At 37.3% G+C, this 15,568-nt stretch overlaps 1 protein-coding gene across 6 annotated transcripts in view; it reads left to right on the forward strand.

The window, feature by feature from the left end:
• Positions 1-15,568, forward strand: part of CHL1 (cell adhesion molecule L1 like) — a 239,844-nt gene that overhangs the window by 55,456 nt on the left and 168,820 nt on the right. Inside the window, exon 2 of one of the 6 annotated variants that reach the window (XM_083354274.1) lies at positions 5,052-5,137. The exons of the other annotated variants lie outside the window; for them this stretch is intronic. The gene's annotated coding sequence lies outside the window, so the exon portion shown is untranslated. The remainder of the gene's footprint in view (positions 1-5,051; positions 5,138-15,568) is intronic. 6 annotated transcript variants of the gene reach the window in all.

Consider the following 15,568-nt stretch of genomic DNA (forward strand, 5'->3'; position numbering starts at 1 on the left):
GGTGAGCTTGGAACCCAGGAATTAAACATTGATATGGGTGTTTTGAAGGCAAGAATATATAATATTGTTATTTTTTAAAAAATCACACTGGACAGAGGCAGGTAGGGATTGTACCTTTGCATTTTTCAAAATGGCACTTTTTCAAAAAATCTAGAAAATTGCAGAATGAACTGTGAGCAGCCTAATAAACATCTATAAACTCTGAGCCCACTGAAAATAATCTTTGCCAGTGTTTTCTATTTTCATTTTATTATAAATTCTGGAAGAGAAAACTCACTGCAAAGGGAACATGTTGAGCTTCCTGAAGGCTAATGAAAGCTATTGATTATCATGCAGCTTTCATTTTTTTTGAAGAGAAAGACAAATGCTAGCCTAACTTTGTTTATAGTGTTTATTCCATCATGGATACCTAAAAAGATAAAGCCTCTGGATTTGTTTCCAGAGGAATCAGTAGCAAAAATACTTTGCTATCTCAGGTGTGCTTCAAACAGTGGGATGAATGGCAAGTATCATGGGATAGTTTTCATACAGAAATACTGAGTGACGTTTCCTTTAGTTTGAATATTTAAGATGATTTGATTGGAAGCAGTGAATTACACATTTCTGAGAAAGCTTCATTTCATGTTAAAAGGCCATTGGATATAAAGGTCATGTGGATGACGTTGCCAAAAACTAAATGAAAGAAAGGTTGTGACACCACCAAATTATTCAGCTGAGTTTAATGCTAGTTTTTTGTTTGAGTTTGGGTTGGTTTTTGGCATACTTTGCCACAATAGTTACTAATTTGTCCTGACTGTTTTACGAGGGTAGCAACAATTAAAAATGGTCTTAATCATCATTTCTCTCTGTTTCTTGCTTTTGAAAGCAAAGGGAGAATAGTCATAGTATGAAATGATATGCAAACTGTACTATTGCCAGTGCTTATTTGTTGTTCCCTAACAAGAATGAAAAGTCCTGTAAAATCTCTGGAGATTAGTTATGCTGCAAGTTGCATTTCACATGCTACTCATTGCATATTCCATTTTCCAACCACTGCTAATGGAAACAATAACTGTAAAGTAATTTGAGCCTCTAATTGCTGTTCTTTATGTCTCTGAACTTTATTTTCCCAACTTCAGTCCCTGAAGAAGTTGCTGGGGAGCATTATTGTCCTGTGAAATAATTACCCACCTAGCTGGAAAGACATTAATACAGTAGTTAAAAACTCTATGGAATTTAAATTATCACCCCAGAGAAAAGGCATTTATTTTTCATTTCTGCAGGAATAACTATTCTTCCCTTATATGCAATCATATTGTATGAAAGTGATTATTCTATTATTTTTGACCTTTTCAGTGGTTCCAATGCTGTGTGTCATTATCTATTGTAAAAAATTTGCCAGAGATTGGACAGGATCTGAATTTAGCCATGTTTAGAAAAGACAGCCCCAAATTAAAAGAATTTAATTTGTCATGGCTAATTTATGTCACTGGTTTCAATGGGTTTCTTCCAAGCATGAATAACTCTAGACCCAACTCGAGAGCTTATTTTGCTACTTCCACCACATCCACATAAATATTCTGAATACTGTAGTACTTTCTTCAACAAAATATTGGAAAAAGGAAATTGCAACAGTTGGTGGCTTGATAAAATTATTTACATTGTTTGTTGTGCCTAAATTTGATCATATCTACCTTTCTTGCATTTCATATATTTTGGAATATAATGCCAATGTTGGAAATTTTCATATTAATTCCTTTAACCTTATAGATTTTCAAAATTTGAAAAGACATATAGAGAGATGAGTGCTACTATCTCCCTTTTGCCCCAGTTCCTCCCATCAGATTCATCTGGCAATAGCCCATATTTAAGAACCATTTCTGGATGGTACTTCATCACATATACTGAATAACCCAGGAATTTTGTAATAATTATACACCAGCTTCAAATATTCATTTACCATATTTTCCGGCGTATAAGACGACCCGGCGTATAAGACGACCCCCGACCTTTAAGAAGATTTTCAAGGTTTTTTGTCATACGCTGGAAAATACGGTACTGAAAAAAATAATTGAAAAAGTGTACATATCATATCTATAGATACATCTGATTGTAAGTCCCATTTCAATCAGGTTTTCTTCTGAAATTTGGTACTGAGACTGGTTGGGTCATTGCTGACCTATGCTGTAAAACTGACACAAAGAAGTGTAATTCTAGGTCACATGCTGCTTTTTAATATACTGCTCAAAAAAATAAAGGGAACACAAGATAAGACATCCTACTATTAAATACAGTACATTGTGTTGTTTAAGTGTTCCCTTTATTTTTTTTGAGCAGTATATAATAAGACACAATATGCTTTTGGATCTTGGAGGGATTTTTGAAGCATGTGGTCTGCTCCTTCCATTGAGGCCAACTCAAATGACACTGGAAACTACAGTCCAACCCCTGTGATATCTACAGGATTCCATTAGCATGTTCAGTACTGTTGCTTTTTGATATGCTAATTAACTAATCTAAGTAATCTAACGCGGTGGCTCAGTGGGTTAGGACGCTGAGCTTGTCGATCAGAAGGTCGGCAGTTTGGCGGGTCAAATCCCAAGTGCCGCGTAACAGACTGAGCGCCTGTTACTCGTCCCAGCTTCTGCCAACCTAGCAGTTCGAAAGCACGTAAAAATGCAAGTAGAAAAATAGGGACCGCTACGGTGGGAAGGTAACAGCGTTCTGTGTGCCTTTGGCATCTAGTCATGCCGGCCACATGACCACAGAGACATCCTCGGACAAGCGCTGGCTCTTCGGCTTTGAAACGGAGATGAGCACCGGCCCCTAGAGTCGGAAACGACTAGCACGCATGTGCGGGGGAACCTTTACCTTTACCTTTAAGTAATAATAAGGAAGAAATTGGGATATTTAAATATTTCCTGTATAAAGATTTCCTACAACTGACAAACCCCTCCTTCCCCACTTGTATCTTGTGTGAGGATGCTGTCTTATCATCAGCCAGGTCCCTTCCTGTCTTGGAACTTGGGTGAAGTAGTGTTTTCTCTAGATCTTCCTTTTGAATTTGAATTTTATTGAATTTATATACCGCCCTTTCCCGTAGGACTCAGGGCGGTTTACAGGGCATAAAAAACGTCAATACAAAAATTAAGAACAATTAAAAAGATTAAACTAAATCCCTGAAAAAATATAAAACATATAAAACCCCAGTTAAAACCCCAATTAAAACTCAGCCTGGGCTGGAAAGCTCGAAGAGCCAGGTCTTCAGGTCTTGGCGAAATGATCGAAGGTCGGGGGCAGTCCTAAACTCCACGGGCAGCTGGTTCCAAAGGGCAGGCGCACCCACTGAGAAGGCCCTCCCCCTGGGTGTTATCTGCGGGCATTCTTTTACTGGCAGCACCCTTAGAAGGCCCTCCCTCTGGGAGCGCACAGGACGAAGGGAACTTGATGCCGGCAGCAGGTGTTCCCTCAGATATCCTGGACCCAAGCCATTTAGGGCTTTATAGGTCATCACCAGCACCTTGAATCTCACCCGGAGGGCAACCGGAAGCCAATGCAGCTCACGGAGCAGAGGTGTTACATGGGGGTAACAGGAAACCCCTAACACAACTCGCGCGGCTGTATTTTGCACCAGTTGAAGCCTCCGAGTGGTCCTCAAGGGCAGCCCCATGTAGAGAGTGTTGCAGTAGTCTAAACGGGAGGTCACGAGCGCATGAGTGACTGTGCATAGGGCATCTCGGTCCAGGTAGGGTCGCAACTGGCGCACCAGGCAAACCTGGGCAAAAGCCCCCCTGGTCACGGCTCCTATATGGTCTTCAAAACTGAGCCGTGAATCCAGGAGGACACATAAGTTGCGAGCCCTATCAACGGGGGGGGGTAACACCTCACCCCCCCATCGTTAATGATGGAATAGTCTGGTTAACCCGAGATGCTGGTATGCACAGCCACTCAGTCTTGGCAGGATTGAGATGAAGCCTGTTTCTCCCCATCCAAATCCGGACCGCCTCCAGGCAGTGGGACATCACGGTGAGGACATCACTGGGTTGGTTCGGGGTGGAGAGAAAAAGTTGGGTATCATCAGCGTACTGATGATACCCCACCCCAAAACCACAAATGATCTTACTCAGCGGCTTCATATAGAGGTTGAACAGGAGGGGAGAGAGAACCAACCCCTGAGGGACTCCACAAACGAGAGGCCTCGGGGCGGATCTCTGCCCTCCCGTCAACACCGACTGCGAGTGGCCCAGGAGATAGGAGAACCACCGTAAAACAGTGCCTCCCACTCCCAACCCCCTTAGACGCCCCAGTAGGATACCATGGTCGATGGTATCCTTCTTCAATGGAAGCCACCTTTGGTCTTTTCTTCTCCTTGCCTGAGAAATTGTTCTGTACCCTCAAATAATTTCACTCTCCAACTTTTCTCTTCAGCCACTCCATTTCACACAGGTTTTCTCCCTTCTCTTTTCCTTCTTTCTTCTTCTTCTCTCTCTCTCTCTCTCTCTCTCTCTCTCTCTCTCTTTCTTTCTTCAACTTTTACTCAAACCAACACCTATTTCCTAGAACTGGGGAGGTAGTTATCCCTCCCAGGGTTCTAGTACACCTATGTACAAGGCTGGGACATTGAAACTATTCTGTATCTCCCTACAAGTCCTAGTTCATAGCCAGTTCAATTCATCAGCCTTGGGGCACCAGAGCTGCCCTTTAAGGCCAGAATTCAGTTTCTTTTCCCCCCTTTCTCATGCCATTTGCTTAGTCATGCCAGTAGAACAGCAGCTGTACCAGGCCACTAATAATCGTATGTCACACTAACAATTTAGTCATCTGGATTACTATTTTGTACAATGTGGGGTTAATGTTAAATAAATATCGAGAAGTTCAAAATCAGGTGCAAAATCAGGCAGACAGCCATGCTTTGGTCCAAAATAAGGAATTTGCTATTTATTTTCTAGACATAGGGCCCTAAATGGTTTAGCGCCTGTCGAACTACCTTCCCTGTCTATGTAATTTTGCAGGATACTTGAGACATGTCTCTCTGACACAAAAGAAAAGACTTCCTCTTGAATTGTTTTCAGGCTTTAGAATTTATTCCCTCGAGAGTTCTGTTTATGCATCCCAGTCTCTCATCACAGAATAAGTCTTCTCATATATTGTGAGGAAGGTGAGTGGTTTCTAAATTTGATAAATAAATAAACCTTATTTTGCCAGGCTGTTAACTGTTCATTGTGAAGTGATGCTAATACTGAGTTAAATTTTTAGTTTTAAATATTTATATTTACTATACTCAGTGGTAGGGTTCAGCCAGTTTGCACCTGTTCAGTAGAACTGGCAGCTAATTTTTTGTTGCCCAGACCCAGAACAGACTTCCAGAAGCTGCATCCACACAGAGAACCAGTTGTTAACATATTTGAATCCCACCACTGACTATACTGTAACTATTGTAAGTCACCTTGAATACAGCTTTAATTTGAATAGAAAGAGTGGTATAGTTTGAACAAATGAGAAATAAAAGTTATGTGATTTTTGTTTATTTGTTGCCTGGAATGAAAAAAAACATATACCCAACACCCTGATTTCAGTCTCAGTGTAAACTGTAGCCAAGGCAGTATATTGTCAATACCTGAAGTAGAAAATTGCAGAATAATTTTTCTCTGGCAATAAAAATGCAATCATAATGAATTGAATTACTACTAATTTTCTATCCAGACTGTCTTTATATTTGTTTAGGTGCCAAATGTGGGACATTATACTGTTTTAATCAGCTTTTTAAGATGTTAGATTTACCTGCAACTGATTTTTTTTAACCTTGTGCTGGTTTGGATTTTCAAAGCCAGTAATTTGCAATTTCATTGCATTTGGGAATAATTCAATTACATAGAGCAAGAGTAATGAAGTAAGGAAATTTCCTATAGTTCACATTTGGCTAAAATAGGGAAAGGCTCTTAATGAAGCATAAACTTAGTCTCAAAGATATTGTATTGATCATTGATTCAATTCCATGTGTATGAACAATGTCAGCATTTAGCACTGTGAAAAATTGTGGATTCTGAAAACCTTAGGAACACAGCGGGCCATTGCTTGTCAGAATGTACAATGTGACTGTGTAGACCCTTAGGGTAGTATCATTAACGGATTCTTTAGAAGAGATTTAAAAAGTCTCTATTTCAGGTCTGCTATCTTCATTAATTTAATTAACTTTTAGAGCTCTGTAAGGATTACTGAGTTAAACCGTGCAAAAATGATTGCACACTTAGGAGTTTTGTTGCTAATTTATTTAGGAAAATCATAATATATGATATGGCCATTAGGTGAGCTGCCCTTATAAAGTAAATTACATACATCCACAACGATTTCAATTTGTTAATCTGTTACAGCTGGATTGAGTATAATTCAGTGGAGAAAAACTATAGAGGAGGCACTTTTGGTGAAAAAAATATTCCAATAGAACAGGCATGTCAAACTGCTGGCCCATGGGCCGGATGCATCATACTGAAACTGTGCCCACCCCATTGCTGACAATGGGAAAAAAGTTGTGATACATCACACAACATGCCTGCTCTAGAAAGATCTTTCTATATAACATCAGGAATTGTTTTATGTTCTTACATTCACAATAGCAACTAGAACACTGGAGAATTTGTTATAAAATAATCTTGCCAAAACTAGGAAAATAGTCTCATATTTCAAACATTAAAAAGGAATATTCTATTCTAGTCTATGTGCAATATATTGGTGCACATGCAGCCATGTTTTTAAAGATAGCCATCATTTTAAAGATAGTATTGAAAGAAAAGTCATCGGTGTCCAGTCCAAGCTGGGAATAAAAAAAAATGGAGACTGCTTTAGAAAGAAGGTTGTAGTTTATTGAAGAGCAGAGCCAGACAGAAGCATGGCTCTGGGAAAGCTGACCACATGTTGCAGGGAATGGTAATTTTTTATACCTTCTTGGGCTCTTGAGGTTGTTTCCTATTCCTGTTTGAGGCTTTGTATTTCCTGTGTCATGTACTTTGACCTGAGTCTGAGTGTCCCCTTTGGGTATTATGTCCCAAAGATCATGTCTTTTAGGTTTGGATGGGGTATGTAGATTTTAGGGATCTTTGTCCTCCTAATCTCTTCAATTTCTATCAGGAAGGCTCCAACCTTTCTGAAAAGATTACAGAATTTGCATTTTCTAAAAGCTGACCTCTGCCTAGGGGCAGCTGATTTCTGTTTCTGTCTTTTTTAAGCTCTTCTCCATTATTCCTTTGGGGAAATATATTCTGCCTTTTTAATATTCCCCCAAATCTTTCTTTCTCTGGATTCATTTTCTACACAAGTTCATTCAGTTTGAAAAATATTTTGATCTCCCAGTCCCTCTCAGCTTCTTGGCTTTCCCTAATTATGTTTTATATGCAAATTCTCCCAACCAGCTAAATGAATTCTAATTGCCCAAACCTTTTAAAGTGACCCATGCTTTGCCTGACCAGAGCATGCACCCTGGACCAACTATTCATATTAAGATTCTTTCCCTGGTCATGTAAATCAAATGTGTTAAAAGCTTAGTAGCCCATTGTTAAACCTGCAGAGTCTTTTGTTAGAAAAGCCTTGATTTCTATTAATACTAGTGGGGTGAGTTATATATTGCAGAGTTATAAATTGCTGCCTGAAGTGAAACGGATTTACAGAAATCTCTACTCAGCTTTTATGTCCTTCTTTCATTCCTTTGTAGCGTGTGTGAGAGAAATACATTTCAGCAAATATTTGTGACTGTGATTTAAGTTGTAACATCCAGATCTGCACTGAAAAATTACACCAAGCATATCTCTTGTTTAAGTTGTAAGTGTGATGAAGCATCCATATTTGCTTCGTTTATTAAGAAAAAACAATTTGGTTAAAATTATGCCCTTGGTGACAAGGTCAGCTAATTAAAAATTAGCTGATTTTTGAATAGACTTTCCTTGACCTTTATATATATTATAACAGTAATAATAAATTAACAATGAAAGGCAAGAGAACTTTAAGCAAATGCACTCAACCCTGAAAAATTGAATTTTATTTTTTAGGAATATGTCCTTAATGACTGATGATCTGTATTTTTGTATGCCACCTGTTTCCAGTTCTACTTGTAACTTCATGGGCTGAAGAATCTGGATGTATGCCAGTTGCAGTTAGGAAAAGCCTAGCAAGAGAATACTGTAAAAACAAGATAATGCATGAGCTTCTGAACAGCCTGTAGAAATCCCTATAGCAGGGGTCTTCAAACTTGGCCCTTTTATGACTTGTGGACTTCAACTCCCAGAATTCCTCAGCCAGCATGCCTGGCTGAGGAATTCTGGGAGTTGAAGTCCACAAGTCATAAAAGGGCCCCTATACTGTCCAAAGACAGCTGATTTCTGCCAGAATGATCAAGGATCTTGGCAAGAAGCAGCTTCTGATATTGGGCTTAGAAAGGGTATCTCCATGTGATAACTTTATTATAATTCAGAATCGGCTTGTGACTTGTGCAATCGCAGGTTGTCCATTGGTTGTGAGATAAGAACAAAATTCAGATTTCTCTGAAACTGAAGCAAAGCTAGTTTTTTTTCTGCTGCCCAACGCTGCCAATCTATAGATTTTATAACATTCAATTCAATTTTGTAGGTTGATAAGAATGTTTTAATGTTGTCTCCGTGCACCTGTCATTAACAAATAAATTTATTTTCCCTTTTCCTTGGAGTATGGATTAAGAGATGTTTGGTACTTCATGATCAGAGGTCAAGAAATTAACTGAACAATGATTATGCTTTCCTATTGATTACCTGGTGATAAACAATGATTAGATCATTGGGATTTCTGTATGATCTGAACAGTTTGAAATTGGTTGGACTAAAAATGATCGCAAGTCCCCTTTGAATTGCTTTGGAGGAATTGGAAACCAGAAACAGTTGTGATGTGGAAGGATCCTAAGTCCACAATTTTATAAACATTTACTTAGGAATAAATAGGTCTTATTTAACTAGTTGTGTATATAAATGACTTGATTCCAAGCTGGTTTACATTTCTGGTTTCATTCATTTCCCAATAGTCATTGATAAATAAGGGTTACTATCACACATTTCTGCTATGTTCCCAGTGCTTTTTTCAAGTATGCAGAGTGGTTTGCTTGTTTGTCTGCTTTATATCCCACCTTCAGTTCAGGAGATCAAAGCAACAGTTATACTGAAATACCAAAGAGAAATCTTCCAATAGTCTCAGCTTCCTAATGAAATATAACAGAGGCTTAAGGAAGGTTCATTATGTAGTCAGAACCTTATTTGTGAGAGTCCTGTCATATAATTTCAGCCATGGCTAAGCTTCAAAATCCATACTAAAATCTGTTTTGGCATCTAAAATGTAAGACACCTGTCAGCAAGGTATTACTTTATTCTGTAAGTTGGCTGGAAAGGGAGCTGAATTCTTCTTGCCTGCAATTCATAGGCAAAGCTGTAGGGAGGAGAAGGTGGAATAAAATTTCTAAAATTGAGCAGTGATGCTTTCACATTAAATAATCCTCATTCCTTGATTCACCCTGATGATTAGAACTGGAACGGCTAATTCTGAGTGGCATGCTTGCTCTGATAAGGAATATTTCCTATTTAGATTAGTGAGGAAGCGACCTGGAATACATTATTACTGTGTGGAGATGTTCTATTTAGGATTCTGGCCAGCTCTGCTTTCTTCTGAGATGTTTCTACCTATTTGCTCATTATTTTTCATGGTAAACCAGCAGAGTTTAAGACTACTTAGCAAATACAGTTCTCCTCCTTACATTTAACAAACTTAGATTTTGTGTGTGCATGTCTGTGTGCATGTATGGATATAACCCTATTGTATTTTCTTTGATCAAAAACTAAAGACAATGGAAGCTGACAGACTACCACTTCAATTTAAAACAGGTTGGAAATAAGAAAATTTCCACTTCTCAGTCTATGACTAAAAGAGAATGGCTAGCTAAATTACCAAGCTAGTTTCCATGTCTGAGAGAAAACTACAACCTGGGTCTCTTCACTCTCCACTCCTAGTCAAGCTTCTTAACCCTTACATGTGACAGGCATGTTTATAAGTGTATTCCTACATCTGTTTAAATATAGCAATACCGTACTTCTAACTTATTTTTCTACATGTCATTGCATTAAGTCCATTCCTACATATAGGTCTTTTGAAATTGCTCCTGGGAATACCTTTTTTTAACAAAACAAGTAAACATTTTCTCTCCTTTAACATGTACAATACATATGCCAATAGTTTATCTCTGCCCCAAGAAAAGATCAGTTGACACTTAGCCTAGCAGTTAGGTTTATCGCACTTCTCACAATTCATTTTGGTGGAAAAAGTTCTCTAGAGGATGTGGCATCACCTAGACCAGAGGTAGGCAACCTTGGCTCTTTTATGACTCATGGACTTCAACTCCCAGAATTCTTGAGCCAGCATTACTCAGCTTGGAAACCTCTCCCTTTCCCCTCAGCATGGCTGGCTCAGGAATTCTGGGAGTTGAAGTCCACGAGTCATAAAAGAGCCAAGGTTGCCTACCTTTGACCTAGCCTATTGAACAAATTTACAAAGCAAATTTGCATGGGGCATCAAGAACATCATAATAAATTGCTCAGAGTAGTTTCTTTATTGCTGTTTGCCTATGGACAGCAATCCTGCCAAACTAAAGCACACTCTGCAAACACTATGAAATTTAGAGAGGATGTTTCTACATACCAGTCATTCAATGCTAATTTACCTCTTCACTCCAACTTCCTACAAATCAGCAGCAAACTCCCCCACAAAGTATAAGAGATGCCTCTGAGGAGAAATGAATAAATATTTTCATAGTAAACTTAATCACAGACAAGCTAATGTCAATAATTATCTTAATAATTATAAATTTAGTGTACAAGTTGAAGAGGTACAATAGTGCCATAACTTAGCAATCCAAAGAGTAGTAGAGAGCAAGAGAATTTGACTAACTACTTTGTGTTTGGTGAATAATTGACAATATAAAGTCTATCTATAGATCTATATTATTTTACTACATAAGTGAATTGTTTCCACATTTATTTTCTGAGCAATTTGATTATTTCAGTAATATCCATTGTTGCTGAGCTTTTTTTTTTTGCTGACTGAAATGTTTGTTTTTGATTCAGTCGTTTTCTTCTCTATCTCTATGACAGAAAAAAAAGATTCTCCAGGGAAATAAAGAGGCAAAATCTAGCTTTAAGAAGCAGGATATTCTGACAGAAGTTATAGCATTAGCTGAATTTGCACTACCTCTCGAGAGCATGCATTTCTCCAGACCTAATCAACTGGTTTAGGCCTCCTGTAGCAATGAAAGGGTGCAATCTCTAGCTTACGAGTAGAGATATGAACAATATCAGATGGAATCTTTATAAAGATTTTTGTATTAGTCATTTTTGTATTAGTCCAGAAATACAAATGCATTTCTGTTTTCATTTATTTTAGGAGTTGAATTTATGTAGCTGCCAATCCAAATACATGCCTGTAGACATTGGTATCTATACTTTTCAAAATCTGGAAGCAGTTTGCAATTTCATAAAGTGATCACACACACATACACACACACACACACACCCAAAACCTCAAGCAAATTAGGTTCACTTCATGCAAATCAGGGGGTATCTTCTAGAATACAGGAAGCAGGATCTTTCTTTATTCTGCATGAATGGCTCTAGAAGTTTGAGATGATAGATTGCCCTGGGTAGTTGTACGTCTCTTGAAAGGAAAGTAGACCTCTTATAGGAAGAGGCTTGTAGATAGCCCATCCAGGGCACCACTCAGTGGTGGGATTCAGCCGGTTCGCACCACTTCAGCAGAACCAGTGGTTAATTTTTTGTTGCCCAGGCCCAGAATGGACTTTCGGAAGTGGCATCCACACAGAAAACCAGTTATTCATATATTTGAATCGCACCATTGGCACCACTGACAGCTAAGCATTAAAATAAATTAGGTAGGATTAGTGACCAGTGATAGAGGTGCTTTTATAGCATTCCTGAATAACTACCCTGTCTTTATAATGTGAACTGAAGAGGGGCCAAGCCCCAACCCCTTTGAACTTCATGTTGTACAAAACGTGCACAAAATACATGCATATTTTCAAGATTTTTTTTCAAGATTTTCCCTCCAAATTTGCAAACTAGGTTTCATATAAGGATATGGGGATAAAAATTAGAAGGTTTGAAAAATCATGGCTGAAATGGACTTGACCTGATTGTAACTCAGCATCGACAACCTCATAAATACACAAACAACAAATAGGGCAAATCATGTACACTATCCAGGGCTTGCAACTGTTGCACCTCACATTAAAATTCAGCTGTATTCATAAATATCCTCTTCAAATTAGAAAATAACCCACCTATTTTAATAATGAATCATGGAATTTTCATAAAGCATTGAGGAAATTTAGATGAATAATAATTAATAATAATAATAATAATAATAATAATAATAATAATCCTTGTTTTACATCACTAATATAATAGAGATATTTGAAGCAAAATAACATAACATTTAAAATTCACCATCTCATTTTTTCCTTTACATATCTAGTTATTGACTAGTTCACTGGTTCTCAAACATTTTGGTCCCAGTAGCCCTTAAAATGAGTGTGATTTGCTTTTGTCTGTTATATCTATCAGTATTTACTATTAAATTAAATTAAAACTGATAAAATCATTTACTTATCTGATTTAACAGATTCCCTGATAAGTTCTTGGGATCCCGGGGTGGAGGGGGTGGTGGTTTCCCAGATCACACTTTCAGAACTAGAATAACCTAATCAAAGGGTTCATTTTCATAGCTTTCATTCACATAAGAATTATAAAAGACTTATTTACAAATGCAGCAGGAATACTGACAACATGCCTTCAAAACAGATATGATAAAGTATGAGAATCCCATTACAGTATAAATCAGTATATTTTTATTTAAGAAAGGGAGAAAGTCTGACCAGATCAACACACATTTTCCAGGTGATTCCAGCTTCTCTGGTTAGGCAGGTATTTGACAGACATGCCGAGAAAGTACTTTTTTATTAGTAAAATCCTGGATGTCTAATGTCTCTGGAGAATAATATTTTCATTGGAAGAAATACTTTAATGTCAAGTAATTGCTTCCATTGGATATTTGGGGCACCTGGTGTAGCCTACTTCTGGTCCAGTTTGTTGTTCTCAAAGATGTCTGATTCTGTGCAGATTCTCAGTCATCCAGGTCATAGTTGTCTCACAGGCGATTTTTGCTTCTCATGCAAGAAGCTTCGTTGGTTCTGGCCAGAACTGAAGAAGCTTCTTGGATGAGAAGTGAAATATCTTCTCCCTCTTCCTCAATGGAAAAAAAATAGTCCAGTTGCCTTTTGAGAAAGCACCTTTGAGACAAGCTGTCTGATTTTGTTGCTTCTTTTTTGTTATTGCCTGTTTGATTCTATCAATACTTCACTTTGCCTGACAAAATATTGTGCTGCCTATTCACCCTCCATTTTCCCATGGCTCATGGCTGAGAGGAGAAAAGATAAGTGGAAGCAATCTTTCACAGGGATTTTTATTTATTTATTTATTATTGGCTACCCAACTCACACATAGGTGGCTCCGAGTGTCTTACAGCATTAAAAATTACAACATAAAACCCCATAACCTCACCCCATGGCAACACTTAATCACAATCGCTCCATCTCTGTTTGGGATCCCCATATATTCTCCATGACATTAACCAGAAATAATAATAATAATAATAATAATAATAATAATAATAATAATAATAATAATAATAATATCTCCAAATCTTTTATACAATATTTGAGATCTGTTTTATTCACAAAATACTGTCCTTACCTGCTAAGAGGTTTTGATTGAGGTTTTGCTTTGTGTTAAAGAAATTCAAAGGGGGAAAATGTGAAAAGAGGGAACACCACTTGGTTCCTGTTCATACAAGAGCTAACAATAAAGGAGACATTTTTGTGAGGTTCACTTGCTGACATAAGCAAATGGAATCACAAAGTCAAGGTCCATGCGATTTTCTCTTCTTATTACCCATGGCTCCATTTGAATGGATAACCTTGAGATAAAACAATCCCATTTTTGCATCACTGATATTTCAGGCCATCAGGCTTCCAATGCTCCATGTAAAATCAATTTCCATATGATACTCCTTTAGATACAATAATTTCCTTCATTAATTAATATTAATAACAGCAATCGTCTTGATGAATATACTCATTATTATTATCATTGTACTTAAGTGTGTCATTTGTCTTATACATATTTCCACAGTTTTGCTGAATAGATGAAGATGTGATAGAGGAAAAAAAATGGAGCTCAATGAAGTAGCTAACAAAAGCTAGTTTTCTTTTAGCGTAGCTAGATGAATCATTTAAGATAATGGCGGAGAAATGTGCCATCCAACAGTTTAAATAAATAAATAAATCAGTAAATAAATAATAAAAATAGTAAGAGAGAAACATAATCCCATCCAAGGATTATTTATTTCAAGTAAATCATAATTTGAAGCCTGTTTTGGTGATGAAATAAGCAGGACTACAGACTACTATGTAAAAATGTTTAAAAAGATGACTTAAAACAAAATTAGTGTGAATATGCAATATAGCTACACAAATCACCAGAGGGGAAAGAAAAAATAATAATACATGGAAAGAAGAAAATTACATGTCCTCAGTGTAATGTCTTTTTGCCCCAAGGAAATAGAAAGCAGGTCAGATTAATAGGAAATGGGTGTGAGGCAAAGAATTTTAGAGTGCATTTGTTCATATCCAAGCCTCTTCTAAATTCATAAATATTTCTTATGAGCAAAGAGCATTGTTAGAATCAAAATCTTTGTCTGCAGCTTTAAAAAAAAAACAAAAAGAAAAATGTGATGCATTTAAGAAATTTAAAATAAATAATACTCTACCATGCAGACATAGGTTGAAGTAACTAACGGATTATGTAGTAAACATCATCAATCATAGCCTTTCATAGATATGGCCCACAAAGTCTGCATCTATAACCATCAAAGCCAGTCACTAGCTTTAAACAGGAAAAGGATTTAAATAAGCAAAAATTACATCAAGGCTAGATTTGATAAGCATAGAGCACTGTCCGCTTTCTGAACTGTGTTACACTGTGGAAATTAAGCAATTTAAGGCTCACTGAGGTCACTGCGGGAAGGAACTTTTGGATGTCTGCCAGTGGAGTTAAGGAATTACAGGAAAACATTTCCTTTCACTAATTTTTTGGAGAGAGTACTGTAGATTTCTTCCAATAAACTATTTGGGGTGCAGTCTAACCAGAATTCCTATTACGATCTGCTTAATCATCCAGCATAAAGTGATTGTAGACTCTTTATCTGATTAATATGTGCCATCACATTGTTTTTAACGTCTAGCAACCAAATCTTTATTTGAAAAAAGATTATTTGGTGATGAAAATGCAGGGCATTTACAATAGTTACCTTTCAATATTTTACTTCTCTGCGATGAGGTAGAATAGTATGACATACTTAAGAAGGCCTGTTTTTGTATACCTTGTGGTTGCTAGGCCCTGGTAATACCTACTCTTCCTTCTCAAGAAAAAAAATAGATAACTCATTACTCCATTTC

This window comes from Vipera ursinii (genome assembly GCF_947247035.1).
Source record: "Vipera ursinii genome assembly, chromosome: 2".
NCBI lineage: Eukaryota > Metazoa > Chordata > Lepidosauria > Squamata > Viperidae > Vipera > Vipera ursinii.